This window comes from Ambystoma mexicanum, chromosome 9 (assembly GCF_040938575.1).
Source record: "Ambystoma mexicanum isolate Mex_15411 chromosome 9, UKY_AmexF1_1, whole genome shotgun sequence".
In the NCBI taxonomy this organism is placed as follows: domain Eukaryota; kingdom Metazoa; phylum Chordata; class Amphibia; order Caudata; family Ambystomatidae; genus Ambystoma; species Ambystoma mexicanum.
In genome coordinates this window covers 131,985,460-132,004,565 of record NC_090931.1, presented here as the reverse complement: position 1 = coordinate 132,004,565, position 19,106 = coordinate 131,985,460, and positions in this window count along the sequence as shown.

The following is a 19,106-nucleotide window of genomic DNA, read 5'->3' as shown; positions in this document are numbered from 1 at the left end:
AATATTGGTGGATACCAACAACACTTGAAGTATCACTTTGGGTGCAGACACCTTTATTGGAATGGCGGTTGATGCCCAACATTTTTCCAATGACTTAGGGAATGAGATCATGGGACAAATTCCAAATGACTGTTACATCTGTGACAACAACATGCCTTCAGAAAAGATTTTCACCCGGCAAGGGGGGGATTTCTTGGTGTACTCTCCCTGCCCTTATGGGGGGATGAGCTAACCTGCTACATCAGGAAGGATGAGGTGGTATTTCATGTCAACAGTGACTGCCTCCCCTTCAAACCGCCTCTCCAGGCCAACACCATAATAAGACATCTCTCCATGCTACTGGAGCATACTGAAGAAATTGCAAAACCTGAGGTCTTTCCAGGCTTCAGGCAGATGGTTGAGGAGTGAATCAACCTCGCTGATGCCTGTGAGACTGAGGAGCAAAAGCAGAAGCTGAAACAGGTGTTTTTGAATTTTCAAGAGATTTTTGCTGTGGACTCGTATGACTTTGGTCGCATTGAGATACATTCCACCTCCATACCAACGGACCCTTGGATGGCTCCTGTATTCGTGAAGCAATATCGGTTGCCTCTTGCATCTATGGAGTCACTCACAGAGATTATAAAGAATTTAGAATCCTGTCGGATAATTCGTCTAGTCCACAGTACATTTAATAACCCGCTACTGGGAATACTAAAACCCAATGGCCAATGGAGAATTTGCACAGACCTTAGGGAGTTAAACACAAGTCCACGTGTCGAGATGGCTGCTTCCATACATCGATCAGGGACTGGCTCAGATCCAGGGATCAAAGATGTATACCGCCATTGACCCGACCAAAGGTTAATGGATAGTACCCGTGAGTAGGGAAGACCAGTACAAGCTCGCTTTTATCTTCGGGGGCAGCAGTACATGTGGACCCGAACCCCCTTTGTATATATAAACTCTGGCAACAAATGTAACATCTTTCTGCACAAGGCCATGCCCGACTTGGGTGAAAGGGGAAATACGGCCAATGTAGATGATGTTCTAATCAAAAGCTCAACTGTGGAGGAACACATAGCTGAAATATGCTATGTTCTGACCCAGTTGAAGAAAACCAGAGTGAAACTGTCCTTCCAGAAGGCGCAGTTGTGTAAGACCTGTGTGAATTTCCTAGGGCATGAAATCACCCCTCAGGGTCTCAGTCCTCAGGTGAAAAAGGTGGAAGAATTACTGAAATTAAAAGACCCTACCACTATGTGTGAACTAATAAGCCTTGTTGGACTTACTAATTATAGTAGGAAGTTCACAGAGGACTAAGCAGAGGTCACAAGACCCTTGGTCTATTTACTAAAGGCTGGGATAATGTGGGAGTGGGGTGCAGAGCAAGCCGAGGCAGTAAAACAACTCAAGAAAAGCCTTTCACAAGTGCCTTGCTTGGCTTACCACATCAAAAACAAGGAGTTCTTCTTGGAGATGGGGTTCTCAAATACTTGCTTAATGCCAGTATTATACCAAAAGCACAACACAGTCATCCAAGTCATCTCGTATGCGAGTAAGACTTTGTCCACATTGGAGGTAAAATTCTATGATTGTGAAAAGGCACTCCAGGCAATGTTGTGGGCATTGAAAAATGACCGCCCGTTCATCCATGGGGAGCACATCATTGTCAAGACTCCTCATCAGCCCTTGCAATATCTCCAAAGTGACCAAATCCTAACAGGGAATGTGAGTAATTCCTGAATTACTTCCTGGATTCTGTCCATGCAAGCCTTTCGTGTGGAGGTCAGATATGGCCAAAACAAGAAGAGTCCCCTCGCGCAAGAAAACTGTCTCGGGGACGAAAGTCTAAGAACCCAAGACAACATGGAGGCGTGCCTGACTTACATGCACAAAGTCTATGAGGAAGATACATGCTGGGGGATACCCAAAGTGTATGTGGTTGGGTGCTCCTACCATGTTGACAACAACGGGGGAAAAGAACTGGTGGCTGATGTTGGGAATGCCTGGGTGAATGATGCCCCGGAGCCCTCAACTGGGTACAAAATCAGTCCTTGAAGTAGTCATTTGGCAGAGTTGATGGTGGTACATCAAGCCATCCTCACTGCCGTGCAACACCAACTCCATGAACTGGTCATAATCTCTGATTCAGATTATGACACTGATGATCTCGTTAGCTCTAATGAGATGACCATCTACTGGAAAAAGATTAAGGGTCACGCCAGAATAGAGGGACTAGACAAAACCGGAAATGACTTGGCTGACCAGATGGCCTAAACCGGAGTCATCCACAGGGATCTCATAGAGATCGAGTCCCTGTTGGGGGAAATCCTTTTCACTGCTGTCACCAGGTCCCAAACACTTGCCCAAAATGAACTCTCATCTGGCCAGTGGAGTAAGGAAACCCCAGATGGTGATTTGATTACAGCACAAAAAGGGGATCCGATTATTAGGAAATGTTATTAACACATTGAAGACCCCGTACATTTTCCTCTGACCGAATCCGATTCATCGGGAAAGAGGATTTCCGGGTGTTGATGAAGTATTCCAAAATGTTCAGAATCCAAGATCGGTTTGTTGGTACGGAGATCCATCTCTGGATGTGACCAGTGGGTGGTACCTACCTCATTCCGAAGCCTTTTTAGTCCTGCCCATTACGTGGACACAGCCGGTCATAGGGGGTTTTATACAACTTTGGAAATATTGCAAGAGGTTGCATACTGGCCACATATGGGTCAGGACCTCAACCAGTATTTGAACGGGGTGTCTTGTGTGTGCTCAATTTCAACCAAGTTCCCTCACACACAGAGCTCCCCTACAGAAAAAGGGAATGACACTGCCTTGGTCAGATTTGCATTTCATCGGGCCCGTTATTTGCTCCTCTAGAGGAAACAAGTGCATGTTAACCATGACCTGCTTATTTACCAAGTGGGTGGAATGTCTCCCGACCCCAAATTGCAAGGCGGAACAGCAGCTGCCTTGAAGATCAATCACATCTTCTCGTGTTTCAGGCTTCCCCAAAGGATTGAGTCAGACCGACAAAGTCAATTTACCAGTGAGGTGATGACAAAAATGCTCTAGGTAAAGAGAAACCTCCACATTGCCTAGCACCCAGCCTCGAGTGGGGGAGTTAAGAGGTAGAATAAAATGATTGTGGGCATCCTAAATAAGTTTGTGGTGAACTCTGGGCCTAGTTGGGACATCCGACTACCGGTTGTCATGATGGCCATCAGGTCTACACCATCTTCTGCGACAAAAATGTCTCCATTTGAGCTCATGACTGGACGAAAAATGGTGCTACCGCAGCATCTGCTCTATAGAATGGAAGAGCAGACCCTGATCAACGCGTCCCATGAATACATTGAGAATTTGCGAAAAACAACTTCAGCATGCTTTTGCGTACGCTCAGCGATATCTGAAAAAGTCAGCAGAGGGGATGAAAACACACTACGATTTAATGACCACTAAGAGAGAGTACCAAGTACGAGACAGGGTCTACTTGTTCAATTTTCAAAGGTTCCTCCCCCCTTGCGTGGCACCTTTGGAATTGTAGATAAAATCTCACCTGTCGCCTATAAGTTCCGCATCCCAAAAGGAGAACTGACAGAAGAAAAAAGGGTCCACATCAATCAGTTGAAAAGCTGTCATCCCAGACACGCTTTGAGACTGATTGATGAGCCAAATGAAAGTAGAGTAGAGGAACCATCTGAAGAATGAAAATCGGATGGAAATATATATACAGCGCTCTCGAACGGCAACTATCTCCCCGAGGTGGAGCTCAACCCACAACAAACGCGTCTGCGTCTGTCTGCCACAAATATAAGGGAAATCACCTCTCAGTACGCGACTAACCAAGCCGCTGAGTTACCGTGGGAGCTTCCTGGTAGACCAAACTACCTCCCACTTCTTCTATCTTATAAACACCTCTCGGCGTTGGGTCCAAAAACCCAAAAGAACCATACTCACCACTTCGACAAACAAATAGCACTCAAAAAAACGGCATTGAGAAAGCTAAAAAGACAAGTTAAAGCTGTCAAAACTGTCGAAGCATGGAACAAGTGGGCCAACGAATTCCGAACATATAAAGCATGGTTAAGAGCCAGACGGGCAGACATCTACCAGCGGGACGCTGAACTTATGCTCCGAGTCCTTACAACTAAAAAGACAGCAGATTTTTGGTCTCTAATAAACCACACGCAAGCAACAACCTCTTCAAATATGATTAATGCTGTTCCGGAGCAAGCGTGGGTTACCTTCTTTACTGACCTTTTTGCGAGCCCTTCAACAGCAAAAACCCAGTGTTTCACCGTGTCGGACTCCCCATGGGTGGATCTCTCAGCCGTCCTAGACATATCTCTCGCAATCAAAAGGCTAAAACCGTCCAGAGCGCCAGGTCCGGACGGGCTGTCTAATATAGACCTAAAAAAACATCATCAGGAATGGTCCATCTTCATTTCCAACTTGTTTAACCACTGCAGATTGACGAGAAAGATCCCCCTCTCGTGGTGTACATCGATCATTATTCCCATCTACAAACAGGGAACCAGAGACGCCCCGGGTAATTATCGCCCGATTGCTTTGCTGGACATTATGGGCAAGATCTTTGCTTCTCTCCTTCTAGGTCACTTTCAACAATGGGTCAAAACAGCCCCCTGTAGTGACCCTCTTCAAACGGGTTTTAAAAAGAACGGGAGCACGACACTGAACATATTTATACTATCCCTGTTGAAAGCGAAAACGAAAGAAACTTCGCAGCCTGTTTATGCTGCTTTTATTGACCTTTCACAGGCTTTTGACAAAGTCGATAGAAGGAAACTATGGGACAAGTTAAAAAATTGGAACTGCCCAGAATCGGTCCTAAACCCACTAATGGCCTTGCATACCAATACCACTCTCAAGGTCAGGCTGAACAGACAAGGCACTCTCTCCAGGGAAATTAGTGCAAACAGAGGGGTCAAGCAAGGCTGCCCACTGGCCCCAGCCCTCTTTGTTGCATTTCTTGGGGACTATAAAGACTCTGAACGACTCGTTCGTTCCTTTCCTCCAAAGCTTGGAAACACGGTCCTGTCTCGACTCCTCTATGCAGATGATATGATTCTGTTCGACCAAACGCCAATTGGCCTGCAAAGACAGCTTGATAACCTTGCAGCCTATATGTCAGCTAACAACCTACTAATAAACCAGGCCAAAACCAAAATCATGATCCTTTCAAAAGCCACTCGTCCTCACAAAAATCTTACATCGTGGTCTGTAAATAACATCAGAATTGAGGTGGTTTCCCACTTCAAATATCTGGGGGTGATCATCGACGGTTCAAGCAAGGAACAGAAAATGCAAGCTCACCTCTGGACAAAAACTAAGCTTCTGACCTCTCAACTCAAAGCGATCGACAGAAAATTTGGCAAATATTCACTATTGCCGGCCATTACCTTCTACAAAGGGAAAATAGTGCCAGCGTTAACGTATGGCATGGACGCAATGTTCACAATCCCACACCAACTATGGCGTAGGCTAGAGGGACACATATGGAAATCACTTTTGGGCCTACCAAATGCAATTCCCATCGAAGCAGTTAGAAGAGAGCTGGGCCTGCTCTCATTAAGTGCGGCTGTCAGGGTGGCTTCGCTTGCCCTGTTTAGAAAGACCTTAATGAAAGATGGCCTTCCAATCTGTAACTTTATTGGCCAAGAGCTGTCCTCCACGTCCTCGAAAGCCGCCCTGCGTTGGGTCCGCAAACAAGAACACATACTGGAAGAAGTGTCATGTTCCAAACTTGACCTAATTTCGAACCCCCAAAGGGTAAACGAAAAAGTAAAGAACCAAGACTGGATCTCCACCATTGATAAAGCAGTAGCTGTGAAATGCTTGAGACATCTCCCGCCAACATTCAATAAGTTGAAGTCGCCCCTAGGATACTGTACAAAATTCCCAGATAAAAATCTGAGAGGAATATTTCTGCGAGCACGTCTCAACCTGCTTCATACAAGAGAAATCTTGGGGATAAGATCTTTAACTGCTACAACCACCTGCAGACTATGTAACGATTCTGACTCCACGGAGTCAATACGCCATCTTTTGCTAAACTGCCCCTCGCTGAACCGAGAACGGATGGCCTACCTTCTTCCATTATGGCACGACTCAATCTTGATTGAAGAAAACACATGGTGGTGCCGTTTGATTTCTGGTGAAAAACCCCGCTGGGCAACGGCCACGGCAAAAATAATGCAGGCGGCTTTCCTCAAAATTGCGAACCAAAGCAAGACCTCTTTACCGGAAGCGCTCGTTGCTGGACATCAACTTGATAACATAGGTGCACGACACGAGGTTCCAACAGGCGAACCAGGCTCCGGCGGAATCTCTCTCCTTTTAATCAGTAAAAATTCCGCCCTGACTTGATTTGTTTTCACATCAACTCCCCAAAACCTTGCCTGACTCCCGGCTTTTGCACCTGTGTAGATTCTCGAAATTTATGGAACTAAGAACTGATACCTCTTGTAAAAATCATGTTTTCTTTGATTATACACAAGTAATAAAAAAAAAAAAAAAAAAAAAAAATATATATATATATATATATATATATGTCCAGATGACTGTTTTTTCTGCAGTCCGTTGGAAAGCACTCCCCCAGTCAATTAATGTTGCTTCTGGAAACCAGTTTCGAAAAAAGTTTCAAAAAGTGATCTTTATTCAATAAAAGCGAGCAACATATGGCTCATAAAATCCACTAACATCGTGGTTCACCCAAAACATACGGCCCTCACATAGCAGAGTTAACGTTTCGCGGTTTCCTCACCGCTCGATCACAACAGGTGATCCATGTTACCAAACAATTAAAATACCTCGTAAGGTATGGTTTTAGACACAGAAAGAGGACTAATTCTACTGTGTTGTTAGCTGTCAGCCATCTCAAAATGGGCAAAACCCAAACACAAAGAGAATGAAGGGACTAGTTACTTGCAATTGCATGTGTTGAACCAAAAGTCCACCATCTTTCACTGTGAAATCTCTGCTTCAATTATATTAGTAACTCATAAGCACATTCCAAAATTGCTGTGTACTTATGCATTTCATTCATAGAATACTAAGCTGTGCAGGCATGAGTAAGCAATAATATATTACATTCAATATTTTTCATGTATAGATATCTTTGTTAACAATAGCATATGGCATTTTGTGTTTGTAGCTTATTTTGCAAAATAAAGTGCATAGTGAAATTCCAATAAAGTGCATAGTGCATTGAAAGTGCAACATACTCAACTACTTACGGACATTCCTATATCCATACATTAAAGTGCATAGTGCCTCAGTTGTTCTTATGTCCATACATTAAGGTGCCTAGTGCTAACAGCCATGAAAAACACAATCATATAATGGTTGGTAACCACTGGGTGCACCATATACACAAAACATCGATTGCTACTCTGATAAATGTGATAATAACAGCCTGCAACGATAAAAATAAATATAAAACAGAGGATCCACACTATAAAATCACGGCTGACATATTTGATTGACTTATTGAAATTCAGAGAAATTCATCTGTAACCACACTTCCTCATCGCTGCCTATTATCACCATACACTGTAAAATTCACCAAAAATAATAAAAAAATCACCATAAGTGTACCACTATAAAAGATGAACCCTGAACCAGGGTTGTACAAACACCAAAATTAGCACCATATTTTTTACCCTTACGAAGACTTGAAAAGCTCTGCCCGGGACATACCTTGAAGGAACTGGCCTTAAGAGACCAGAGCGATTATAGGTGCAGAAATCACAATATACACATACAATATAAATATTGTTCAATAAATCAAGATAAGCTAAGAACATTCTTAGTACATGGATTCCTTTGAGATGTTAGCCCAGGAAGGTATACATTTCTTCGTCTATATTATGCCCTCTTGGGTACTTGCTCTCAAAGTCCAAGATGCAACATGTCTCTTTTTGCGGAGTTTCCTTTCTCTATCTCTGCCTCTTGGATTGTGTTCGATTTTATGAATGCCAAAGAATTGAAAACCCTCCAAATTACATTGATGACATTCAGAAAAATGTTTGGCCATTGGATAGTTCGGATCCTGATTTAAAATGGCCCTCAAATGTTGCTGAATTCTTATTTTCAGTGTACATTTGGTGCTGCCTATCTACCATTTCTGGCATGCACATGACAATACATACACCACATATTCGGTCTCACATGTGATTTTATCTGTGATCATAATTGAGTCACCTAAAATCAGTTTGAACAATTCTTGGCATATTTACAAATGTTGCATCTTGTGCACTTTCAAAAGCCTGGCCTCTGTTTAGTCAACCATGTTTCTTGCCCAGGCATCGAATCTTGTGCAAGAAAACTTTGGACCAAAGTGTCTTTGAGAGAACAGTTGCATCAAACAGGGAGTAATTTACTTGGTGTTATTGTACAAATGAAGAAAATAAAACAATGAAACAAATTACAAAAAATGTTATGAAACAGAAATATCATGTTATAACTGTAGGTTGTTGTTTTTGTAAATTCTGTGTAAATCTTCTGGGAAAAAGGTGTGTAAAAAGTACTGAAACGTTTTAAAAATCTTTTATTAGAGAACTAACCTACTTAACTTACAGCCTGCAGGTGAGAGCAGAGTGCGATGAGAACACCCAGGTACCTGGAAGGAAAGGAAGAAATGGGGTGCCGTGCCACACCCACCAACCCAAAGATGGAAGGGGAGACTGGAGTGCCCACTCCGAAAAGAAGGAAGAAAAGGGGGTGCCATGCCATACCCCCAACCCAGAGACGAAAGGGGACACTGGAATGCCCATTCCCTGATGAAGGAAATTTATGCCTAAGGAAACCCCACTCTGCCCTGCACTTCCCCAACAAAGAGTCATGGAACAACGCGGGGGGGGGGGGGGCATCTGGGGTGCATTTAAAGGCCCCAAACAGAAGTACTTGTTTCCTCTAGAGGAGCGAATTACACAAATGGCAAGCATTTAAACACTGCAACAAAAATGCCCTCGCTTTTGCTCTTGTTTTTCACATGTATGGCAGGCATTTAAACACTGCAACAAAAACGGGCTGGCTTTTGCTTTTGTTTTCACGTAAAGTTAAAGAAAATGGGGAAAGGGGCCTACTCGCCATTACAAATGGCCAAGCAGCAGTTTCATTTACAAAAGAAGAAGTAATCAAAGATCCCTATGACATGGAAAACGGGATTTTTAAACATTGAAAACAAAAACGGCCTGCACATGTGTGCGCAAATAAAAATGGCTTTAAAAAGCCAAAATGGAAAAAAATATCACTTCTCACAGAAAAATGTTAGGAACACAAAACATGATATGTGGGTTGACAAAAGCAATTTATATTAGGTTTCACCCACAAAACTCCAGTGACATTTGAAGAGACACTTAGGGCCTCATAACGGGTTTGGCGGTAGCCATGACGCAATTGGCGGCATGGCTTCCTCCAAAACCGGGTCTGGATTCCCTGAATGGGGAATTACCGGGCCATTCTGAGTTTGGAGGGCCCGGTAATTCCTCCCTAAGGGAACCCGAGCCTGGACCTTCCCCATTCCCATTCGAGCCCTCATAGGGCTCAATGGGAATGGGAGAGGGAGCTAACAACGGGCCGATTACGACCGGCCCGTTGTTAGCTCCAAGGCCCCCTCGCGGGACCCGGTAAGGACGCCTGGTTTTACCAGGCGTCCTTACCGGGTCCCGCGAGGGGACCTCGTAATCAGGCAGAATGGGAATAACGGGTCCGCACCCATTAGCGGACCCCGTTAACCCATTCCGCCTGACTCGTAATGAGGCCCTTAGTCTTTAGGAAAAGCCTGTTTCTGGCTGAGGGCAAAACATCACCAGGAAAACTCCCACTTCCCGCCTAGGATGTCACATCTCCCATCTAATGACCCCCCACAATAGAATTTTGTGCTGATGGTGTCGAAAACCCACTGTTCCCCAGACTGGCTGGCCCTGAAGGCAGTTAAAGCAGGGACTTCAAGGGAAAGTAATCTTTGACTGGAGCATGACTAAAAGGTGTGAAGACTGGGGGCACCCACTTCAAAGAGCACACTCACCAACTTCAAAGAGACTCATAACAAAACCTATGGTCCCAGGCTGGCCCAGGGAGACAGATGGCTGTGCTGGATGAGGCAGACCTCCCGTTTGCTGAACAGGAACGCTTGCAATCATTTTAAAAGGTTATTATTATTTAGGCATTTTGCGCAGCAACCATACTGTGGAATGATTTCATTTTGGTACAATTATTAATGTAATTTCCAAGCAATTTTGTGGATATAAAATAAATGACTATGGGAATGGTAATGGCCAGTTAGACTAGGTTTCTGAGAGTTGCTGAAAAGGTGGGAAATGAAATTAGGGATATGTTTAATAATTTACATCTTCATTACTATTGTGCTTTTTATCAAAACGACAAAAATGTGCTGCATGGCCATGCTACATCGTACGGATTTGGCGGTCGGCTGATCTAATTCTCTATGATCAGCTAAAACAGAAAATATGTTTAGTATGGCAGTTGCTAGTAGAATTATAAAGTTGTTATACATTACTTGTTTTTGACAAAATATGAAAAGGAGAACAAAGGATGAAGACAAATGGGAATAGACATATGTTGCTCCAAACCCCTAAACCAATCCTGACTGGGGGGGCGAGGGGGTAACTGTCCAATCCTATGTGCAGGGATTATTGCAGGGTACTTCCCCAAGATTGAAAATTGGTGATGTCATTTCTGCTATATAAGGGGGACTGCACTAGGACAGGGGACACACAAATCTGGGGAGACAGAAAAAGGAGAAAGACAGGAAGACCGCTGAAACTTACCTTCTGACAGCTGTAAGGAGACAACAGAGGAGATTGCTGAGAATGCATCTGGGTGGAGGTGTCTATTTCCAGGAAGGTCTCAAAGCTAACTGGGTCCTGTGGTGGAGAGCAGGAGGCCATCTTTGAGAGTGGAATGACCAGACTCCTGCCCTATCTTTCCAGAGTGTCCTGAGATGTCGCCGGCTTTCCTGAACCTTAAACAGAGGCTTGCTATGTAAGTAGAAATAAGACCTGGAAAACCAGAAGGTGGGGGGAGTCTGCTTGCCTTGAATCTTTTCCCTTTATAGTGGGTGGGGGGGGCAAAACTGTGTAGATCCTTAGCCTATGTAATCAAAAATATTAATTTAATTAAATCCACATTTGGCAGAACACTACGGGGTGAATTTTGTTAAAATTCGAAATGACCAAAGCTCACTTCACAGTGTGCGCTGAAAACTATAGCCTATAAATTTATTAGGTAATCCGTGTTGTCCAGCTGACCTTGACTTCTTTAATGAAGAGTGGTGTCTTTGCTCTTAAATCAGTCCAACCCTTTTTATCCAGCTTCCCCAACACAGGCCTTTCAGTAAGGGGTTCTGAAATCCACAATTACCTAAAGCATCCCAATTTTTCTGTCTGGCTTCCCAACCTAGACCAAAGCAAAGGGCGGAGAGGTCTGAAAAACAAAGCAAGAAATCACTCTCTGTTTATTTTAAACCAAAAGTGTGAGCGAAATTATAATTGGCGTATATATTTTTACCAATCTTGAAATCCTACTGCTAGCCTTTTAAGCCTGCAGGAACATTAAAATCGCACATTACTTAAGAGCCTTTATTGATCAGTGTAATTATTTTGTGAAGTGAAATTTACAGAAAGAATTGTGTCTGTGTTCTTTTTAACTCACTTTTGTGATTTATTTGTGCAGAGAGAAGTTGATTGTGTTTGCCACGGATAAAGTGGTATTTTTGACATTTTCATGCTAATTTCTATTATTTTAATTTAAATAAATACTAATATCTTTCACGTACAACGGCCTGATTCTTAACTCATTGTTAGCTCAGGACCGAGTGATCCAAGGGGCATGATATGTCTCTGAGATAGGGCTAAAAAAGAATCTGTTAAACTGTTGACCAACCACTTGAGTGGGGAGGGAAGGGACTTTCCGTGTTGAGGGAGGCTTCTCAATAAACCGTTACAGGTGCCCTGCTCACCCTTCCACTTCACTCACCCTCACTCCTCTCACACCCTTCCCACTTCTCGTCTACACCCCTCTCCTCACAACCCACTCCTAAACCCCTCTCTACCAGCCTCACTCTCTCCTAACACTCACTATATATCATAATCACTATTACTACCCCACTCACCTACTTCTATCTCTCACGCTAGCTCTATTCTCCATCTCGCTCACTCTCACACCTCGTATACACCACCACTCCCCCAGTACACTACATTGCACTACACATACATGGTACAACTCTCTCACACAAAAACCTCACTTTTGCTAAGCTCTACCACCAACTCACCAACGACACTCCACTCACCCTCTACCTGGTCTCTCGGTCCACCTTCATCTCCTCCTGCAGCCTCACTCAAACAATCCAGACTCTGAATTTCCTGTTGTCTGCTTGTATAGACTATGGCTGGTGGTTCAGTGCCTTTCTCACCTTCCTATTGGCTGCAGCACGCACTGACTTCGTGCACCAATCAGTGTCTTTCTTTTCCCCAGGAATCAGGTGAGAGGGCTTAAAACCACTATGATCCCCTTTCAGAACAGACTTGTGTGGTTTCCTGGTGTGCCGCGGGATTAAAATTCCTTTTTCTGTAGTTGGGGTGAGTCTTCTGGTGTGCTGGGAGCTGTTGTGATGTGGTGAAGGCTCCCAAATTGTCTTGGGTGCCGCTTTGTGGTTTCTCCCTTTTCTCAATCCGCTTTGGGTCTTCTCGACTGTTTCCAGGTGGATTGTGGTCGATGAGGTTTTGAAAAGAAAAGAAGAGAACCATGGCCGCTTGAAACACAATTCCTTGATGTGTACGCGTTTTACAAATGAGCAATGAAATAAATAAATAAATGACCAGCAACTGAATTGGGAGGCATTGGGAGACACAGAGTGCTAGCATTGTTGCCATTTGTGGCAGATGGAGGGATATTTCAGGGACGGGGACCCCCCCACTCCCATTTCACTTATCGGGGGTCCGGCTGTCTTTTGTTCTAGTGACCCATCTTCCCAGGTTGAGGAGGGTCCCTGCTTTCCCCCTTTACAGAATCACGGTCCTGACCCTGTCGCAGTTGGCGTTGGTTTGTGGGGAACTATTAGATGCGTTTTACAGCAGCTCACCACACTCCAGTTACTTTGTTTGGGTGAATTATCAGGTTTTAGGCAGCCCTTCAGGTAAGCAGCGGACATGTCTCTTTTACTCTCTAAAATAAGGCGGATATTCCCAACAACAAAAACAGATACACAGGTGTCTGCTCCCAGCTGCTGTGTGGAGATGTCAGTCCAAAAGCATCCACAATGCACGCCACACAGTGAAGAAATCCAAGTGTGTTATGCGTGGAGAGGACCTACAAGATTAATGAAAAAAAACAGTATGTAACATATATGTTAGAACACAAATACGTATGCTTTTAAATGTAACATCTTTTTCTTGTCTAAAAATACCCCAACCGACGAGGAGAACTAGTTATGTATTACATTTATTGTAATAAATAAATATTGTTAAAAAAATAATGTAAAAAAAATACAAAGATTGTAAAAAAATATTGTCAAAAATAAATAAAACTAGGTTTATAACATCTTATCTGTGGCCCTGGTTCTAGCCATGTGTCAGGTCCACTTGAGACTGACAGCTTATTGGTCAGGGGTGCTTTGGTTGTCAGTGCTTTACTGATGACAGAGCTGGTTTTGAAGCGGAAATGAGCACTGACGGATAGCCAGGGTAGCTCGATGAAGATTGAGGCAATGTGAGTGAATTTATTAAGACCCAAGGTCAGGCGAGCGAGGGCAGAAGTGATGCTTTCACGAGGGTGAGCAAGGACTTGGAAACCGCTGCGGGTGATGTGTTTCGATGAAGGAACTGCTCTGTTCATTGTGACTTCAAATTAAGAGTAGGGGGCTTACTTTTCTGAGTTATGTGACTTGGTACGAGGTTGTCTGGGATTTCTTGGTGTTGTCAGACTTCAAGAATCAGTGGCTGTCATTATGAAACCTCAATGGTGTGATAGGATATTTGGTAAGTGTGGATATTAAGATAGTTTGGGGTGATAAGTATCTTGATCTCTGTCTCTGTGGGGCTGGCTTTCAGATAGACTTTGGAGAGGTGTGTATGAGGGCGACTGATGCCATCTATTGAGTTTTACCAGAGGGTCGCCAGAGCATCTGAGTGCTTAGGTATCCATACGTTTTGCTCTGCTTGTCCAGGTCCATGAAAAGGTTGAAAATAATTTGGTCAGGATGGGGATCCTTTGGGAAATCACAGCTGATGGTGACAGGGAGGGTGAAAAGTAGGGGGTGGCTCGTTCATATGGGCAAGGGGGTGCCACCTGCCAGTACCATCAGCCCGTCATAGACCTGATTTCTGTTTGACTTCTTGTGTTCCCCAGCTTTCATGTGATTTGCTTCCCCAGCTGTGTAGGGCCCATTGGGGATGATGGCTGGGGAACTGCGTGTCTTAATGTGTGCAGGGGTGCTCTTGTGCCTCATGGAACATTGCGACTGAAACGGACGCTGACAGTTTGGCACACTGGCTCCTCTGCGCATGTGCAGGTACCAGAAAGTGGTCTGCGTATCCTGGTTCCAGTTCTTGTCCCCAGGAGCTGGAGGGCCCTTGTCACGGGAGGTAGCGTCACAGTGAGGAGCATCATCCGGATTATGGCTAAAGCTAAGTGTTGAAATTGTATTGTATTATGTATGTGTGATTGTGCATATATGTGTGTAAATATGCATGTGTGAGTGATGTATTGGTGTTTAAGTGCGCATGTGAGTGAGCAAGTCTATGGTGTATGGGTGTGCGCGTGAATGAGCCAGTGAATGCTAGTTGAATGATGTCTGACCACTGTGTGAATGAGCAAATAAATGATGCGTAAATGTTCATTTGCATAAGAGTGAATGAGCAATTGAATGTGTATGTGCTTGTGTTGGTTTGTGCTCGGGGTGCTCATTTGGGGGGTTAGGGGAGCAAAAGGAGCAAGGTGAGTGGAGGGATATCATTTTGGACTGGGCATCTAGAATAAACGGAGCATGATAAGTGTTATTAAACAGACAGACAGGCATTTTGGTGTAGCCAGTCTAGCCATTTCTGACTCAGGCATGACATTTCTTTTGGCCATCTGTGATAACGCACACACAATAAGCGTTATTTCATGGCTAGACTTTGAGGAGTGGCATAATAGATCCACTTTTAAGAGTGGGTGGGACTGCACCCTGTGAAAGCCACAAACTGACTCTGTAGTGTTGCTGAGTAGCTTCTTACTCATGGAGGATCAAACGGAGGGACAGAGGGGTAAGGGAACATTTTAAGAAAATGTTTACCTAGACTCCCTTTATTTACTGGTCCCTAACATTTATTTATAATACCCAAACCACCTAAACAAGACAAAAGAAAAATACAATATGAATAGTTCAAAACTTCAAACTCTAGTTTTCTTTTTTTTGTTCAAAACATTGAGGACTTATTAAATACAAACATCACATTATTAATGAGAATAGCCAAGAATTGAGACAATGTATATACGGACGAAATATTAGAAATGAATCAAACCACAATGAAGCAAAATGAAAAATGGAATCACTGTTAGATACTAGAAACAAATAAATCATTTCAGGCTCTAATTTTTTCGAGTGGTGGAATATTATGTGGTTAATTATGACAAAAACAAAAAGGGCAAAAGGGACACGTATGTTGTTGACCTATCGGCTCATGCTAAACAATAAACTGTAAACTGACAACTGCCATTTATATTGTCCACACAGTGTAAAGTATTTCATTAAGAGAAACTACATTCAAATTAGGGGCTCGGCTCATAGATGAATTCAAATGACACTCTATTCAAGAATAGTGAAAAGTCTGTGACCATTGTTACACTGGACCAATACACATATTATGTCTTTGCCATGTTCATTCTTAGCATAAACTGTACTTAGAGAGGCACCGCATATTCAGCTCAAGTAGGTGCCAATATTGCTATATATCCCTCGCTGGTGGGGGGGTTGCTCACTGACAACGCAGAGCAACACAGGTTCGAATCCCGGTCCCACGCTTAGAGACTCGTCTCCCGTATTAAGTGCAGTATAAAAGAATAATTAATATTACCTTGTTTACGGTGCAGTGTGCTTATTAACACTGATAGACTGTTCAGGAACACGACTGCCAAAATACTTGTTGGTAAACTTTGTGTAGTGTAAAAGAACTGTCTGTATTCTTCAGTTCCTCGTGTCACATTGAGTGTTTTGCTTGCCCAATGGCCTTGCCATTCTTGACCGTTTGTGCTGCAGAAGGCATTGTTTGTATCAAGTGGTGGGCCTGCGCCTTGAAATGCCATGGACCATAGCAGTGCATGCTGCACCAAACAGCCACTGTTTAGCAGGTGTCGCTATCAAAAAACAGTGTAATCACTGCAGATGTGTGCTTCAAAGAGCTCATGTTATGTCTTGGCATCTTGTCTAAAGTAACTTAATATTCGTAGGATTTGTAGTTCCTCTGAACAACAAGAACAACTGGCAAAAAAGAGGAACAAACATTTCAGGTAAATGTTTTGCGTAAAAATCACCCAACTAAATTGCGTTCATGGATAATCTCCAAACGGTTACACACGATTTGTATGTCCAGTAACTCACCGAGCTCTCTTACAATTGCTCATTATAAAAAAAATCTAAAATTGCACTTTGCTCATCAGTGCCTTTTCATTATTTCCTCTTCTATTAGCTAAGAAGACTGTATCAGCCACTACCCACCATAACTAATTTTTAGAATCTTTTATCTGCGAGAGGTGATCTGGGTGGCTAATGCATGCATGAGGGAGCGGTCTAGAATGCTAGCTTTGGGATGGAACATGTGGAAACGGGCCTGCCGGATGATGGGTAACCCTTTGCCGTGTGTGTTGCAGTTCCCATTGGTCGCACTGGCGAAGGGAGATGGGCAGCTCAGAGCAACCATCCGGATATACTGGGAGTCAGTGGGGTTGGTCACTATGGGAGATATTTGGCAGGATGGGACCATCTTGGAGTTCGAAGAATTAGAGGCAGGGTCGGGATTGCACAGGGGTCAATATATGACATATCACAGGATAGTGCAGGAGATCCGGAATAGGTGGCCCGAAACTACCCTGGCCGATGAACCGGACGCCACGGTGGAGATACTATATGACACATCGGAGGGCGGACATGAGGTCTCTACGTTGTACGAGATGTTGATGACGAAGGTTGGGAGCGATTTAGTGCACTTGAGACTGGAATGGGAAACGGAGATGGGGGCCCCGATGGCAGATGGGTTGTGGGAGCGAGCCCTGGGGTATCATAAAAAAGTATCGAGAAACGCCAGGTTTAAGCAAATACAGCTTTATATAACGCACAGGGCATACATGACCCCCTTGAGAATATCCAAATTTCGGGATGTTGGACGCCAGGCGTGCCCCAAGTGTGACGAGGAGAATGCAGACATGATACACATGTTCTGGGCGTGCCCAGTAATTGCAGGCTATTGGGGTGAAGTGGCGCAGAAGCTGGCAGGAAAGGGTGTCACGCTCAAAGTGGATTCAGCCTTGGCCTGCTTACTGGGGGGATACCCCAGAGCGCGTAAACTTAGACATGTCAAGAAATTGAAAGATTTGGCTTATGTGCTTGCTAAACGTAGGATTGCCATGGGATGGAAGGAGTGTCATAAGCCACGAACGGAGGTCTGGTGGAGGGATCTCCAAAAATGGGCGGAGGCCGAGACGGCTGTGTGGCGGGATACCAGTATTGCAGGGGAGGAGGAGGAAATGTGCTCCCTCGCGGCATGGAAATTGTTGATAGCTGAACTGTTTGGAACGGGGTCGGCTCCAATTGAATCTGAGAGCGATGACGCCCCCCCGTTCACAGCGGATACCAATGGCGAGCACCATACAGGCTCATAGGGGGGAGGGATGGGGAGTGCAGTGCTGTTTGTTGTCAAATGTGTTTATTTATGTTCAAGTTGTAATGTCGTGTGGTTTATATATAAAATAAAAATATATTTTAAAAAAAAAAAACTAATTTTTAGAATCTGGATAGGTCGCAAAATTATTCAACTCATCTGGTACGGGGCGAACCTGCTCTAATTCTTGAGCAATGGTGGTTTGATGTGCCTCCTTTTATTTGTTATTGTTTTTGTATTGCTTGCATTTTATATATTGTATTTGCTATATTGGATAATATCTGGAGATGTAGCTTTATTATATATAAGCAGACATGAGATGGTGAGAAGGACATGAGAGGACCCAACATGGATTGCATGTGGAGAAATGTTTTCACCTTCGTGCCCGAACCTCTTGAATTAAGTGGTTATCCTACCAAATTTTAATAAGCATATTTGTTTGCCTAAGTACTTAATTATATTGTCAAAATAGAAAAATGGTACTATCATTATATTGACCATTAGGAAGTACTACTACCGTAAGTCAAACGATCCTCGATACGCCTCCTGCGGTATTTCCACCTGGGCATTGTGATGCATAAACTCATTCAATGAGTTCTGTTCTCAATAGATGAACATTCACTTGAGTTTCGGGAACAAAGTAAAGACCCTTTGATAGCAGGTGGTCTTCATCCTAGGTATGTTCATGCATTGAAAATTGCGGTAGGGAACTTTCCAAATGGAGGCTCCCAACTGATGTTGACCTCTCCTCATCCAACAATTTTCCATACTTCTCATGGTTTGATGCCCCATTCTTCATTTTTCTCTGGAATCCTGTCTAGAGAAAAAAAATGCAAATCACCACATCGATTCGAATTGTCACTACGATTTGAAGGACCTTTGATGTCTTCCCTGTCAATGCTATCATATCCCGATGAATCAGAGAATGTAAGATAACGTTTGGAACTGCGCTGTCCTCACCTCAATAATGTGTGCTGGAAAGTGGATCCCTTTCAGTGTAAACAGTGAGTCGGAGTTAAGGATATAGCTTCTCTTTGTTTATATTTTTTATATTTATTTAAATTTCTCTAGTTTTCTAGCCATTTTCAGTTCAGTTTGAATGTTTGTATTTCAGTCTCCATTTCTTCCAAAAACTTCTTATCATTCTGTATTGAGAGATTATCTTTAAATGTATTAGTGATCCCTTAAAGTTATTTGAAATATTTACTGATAAGT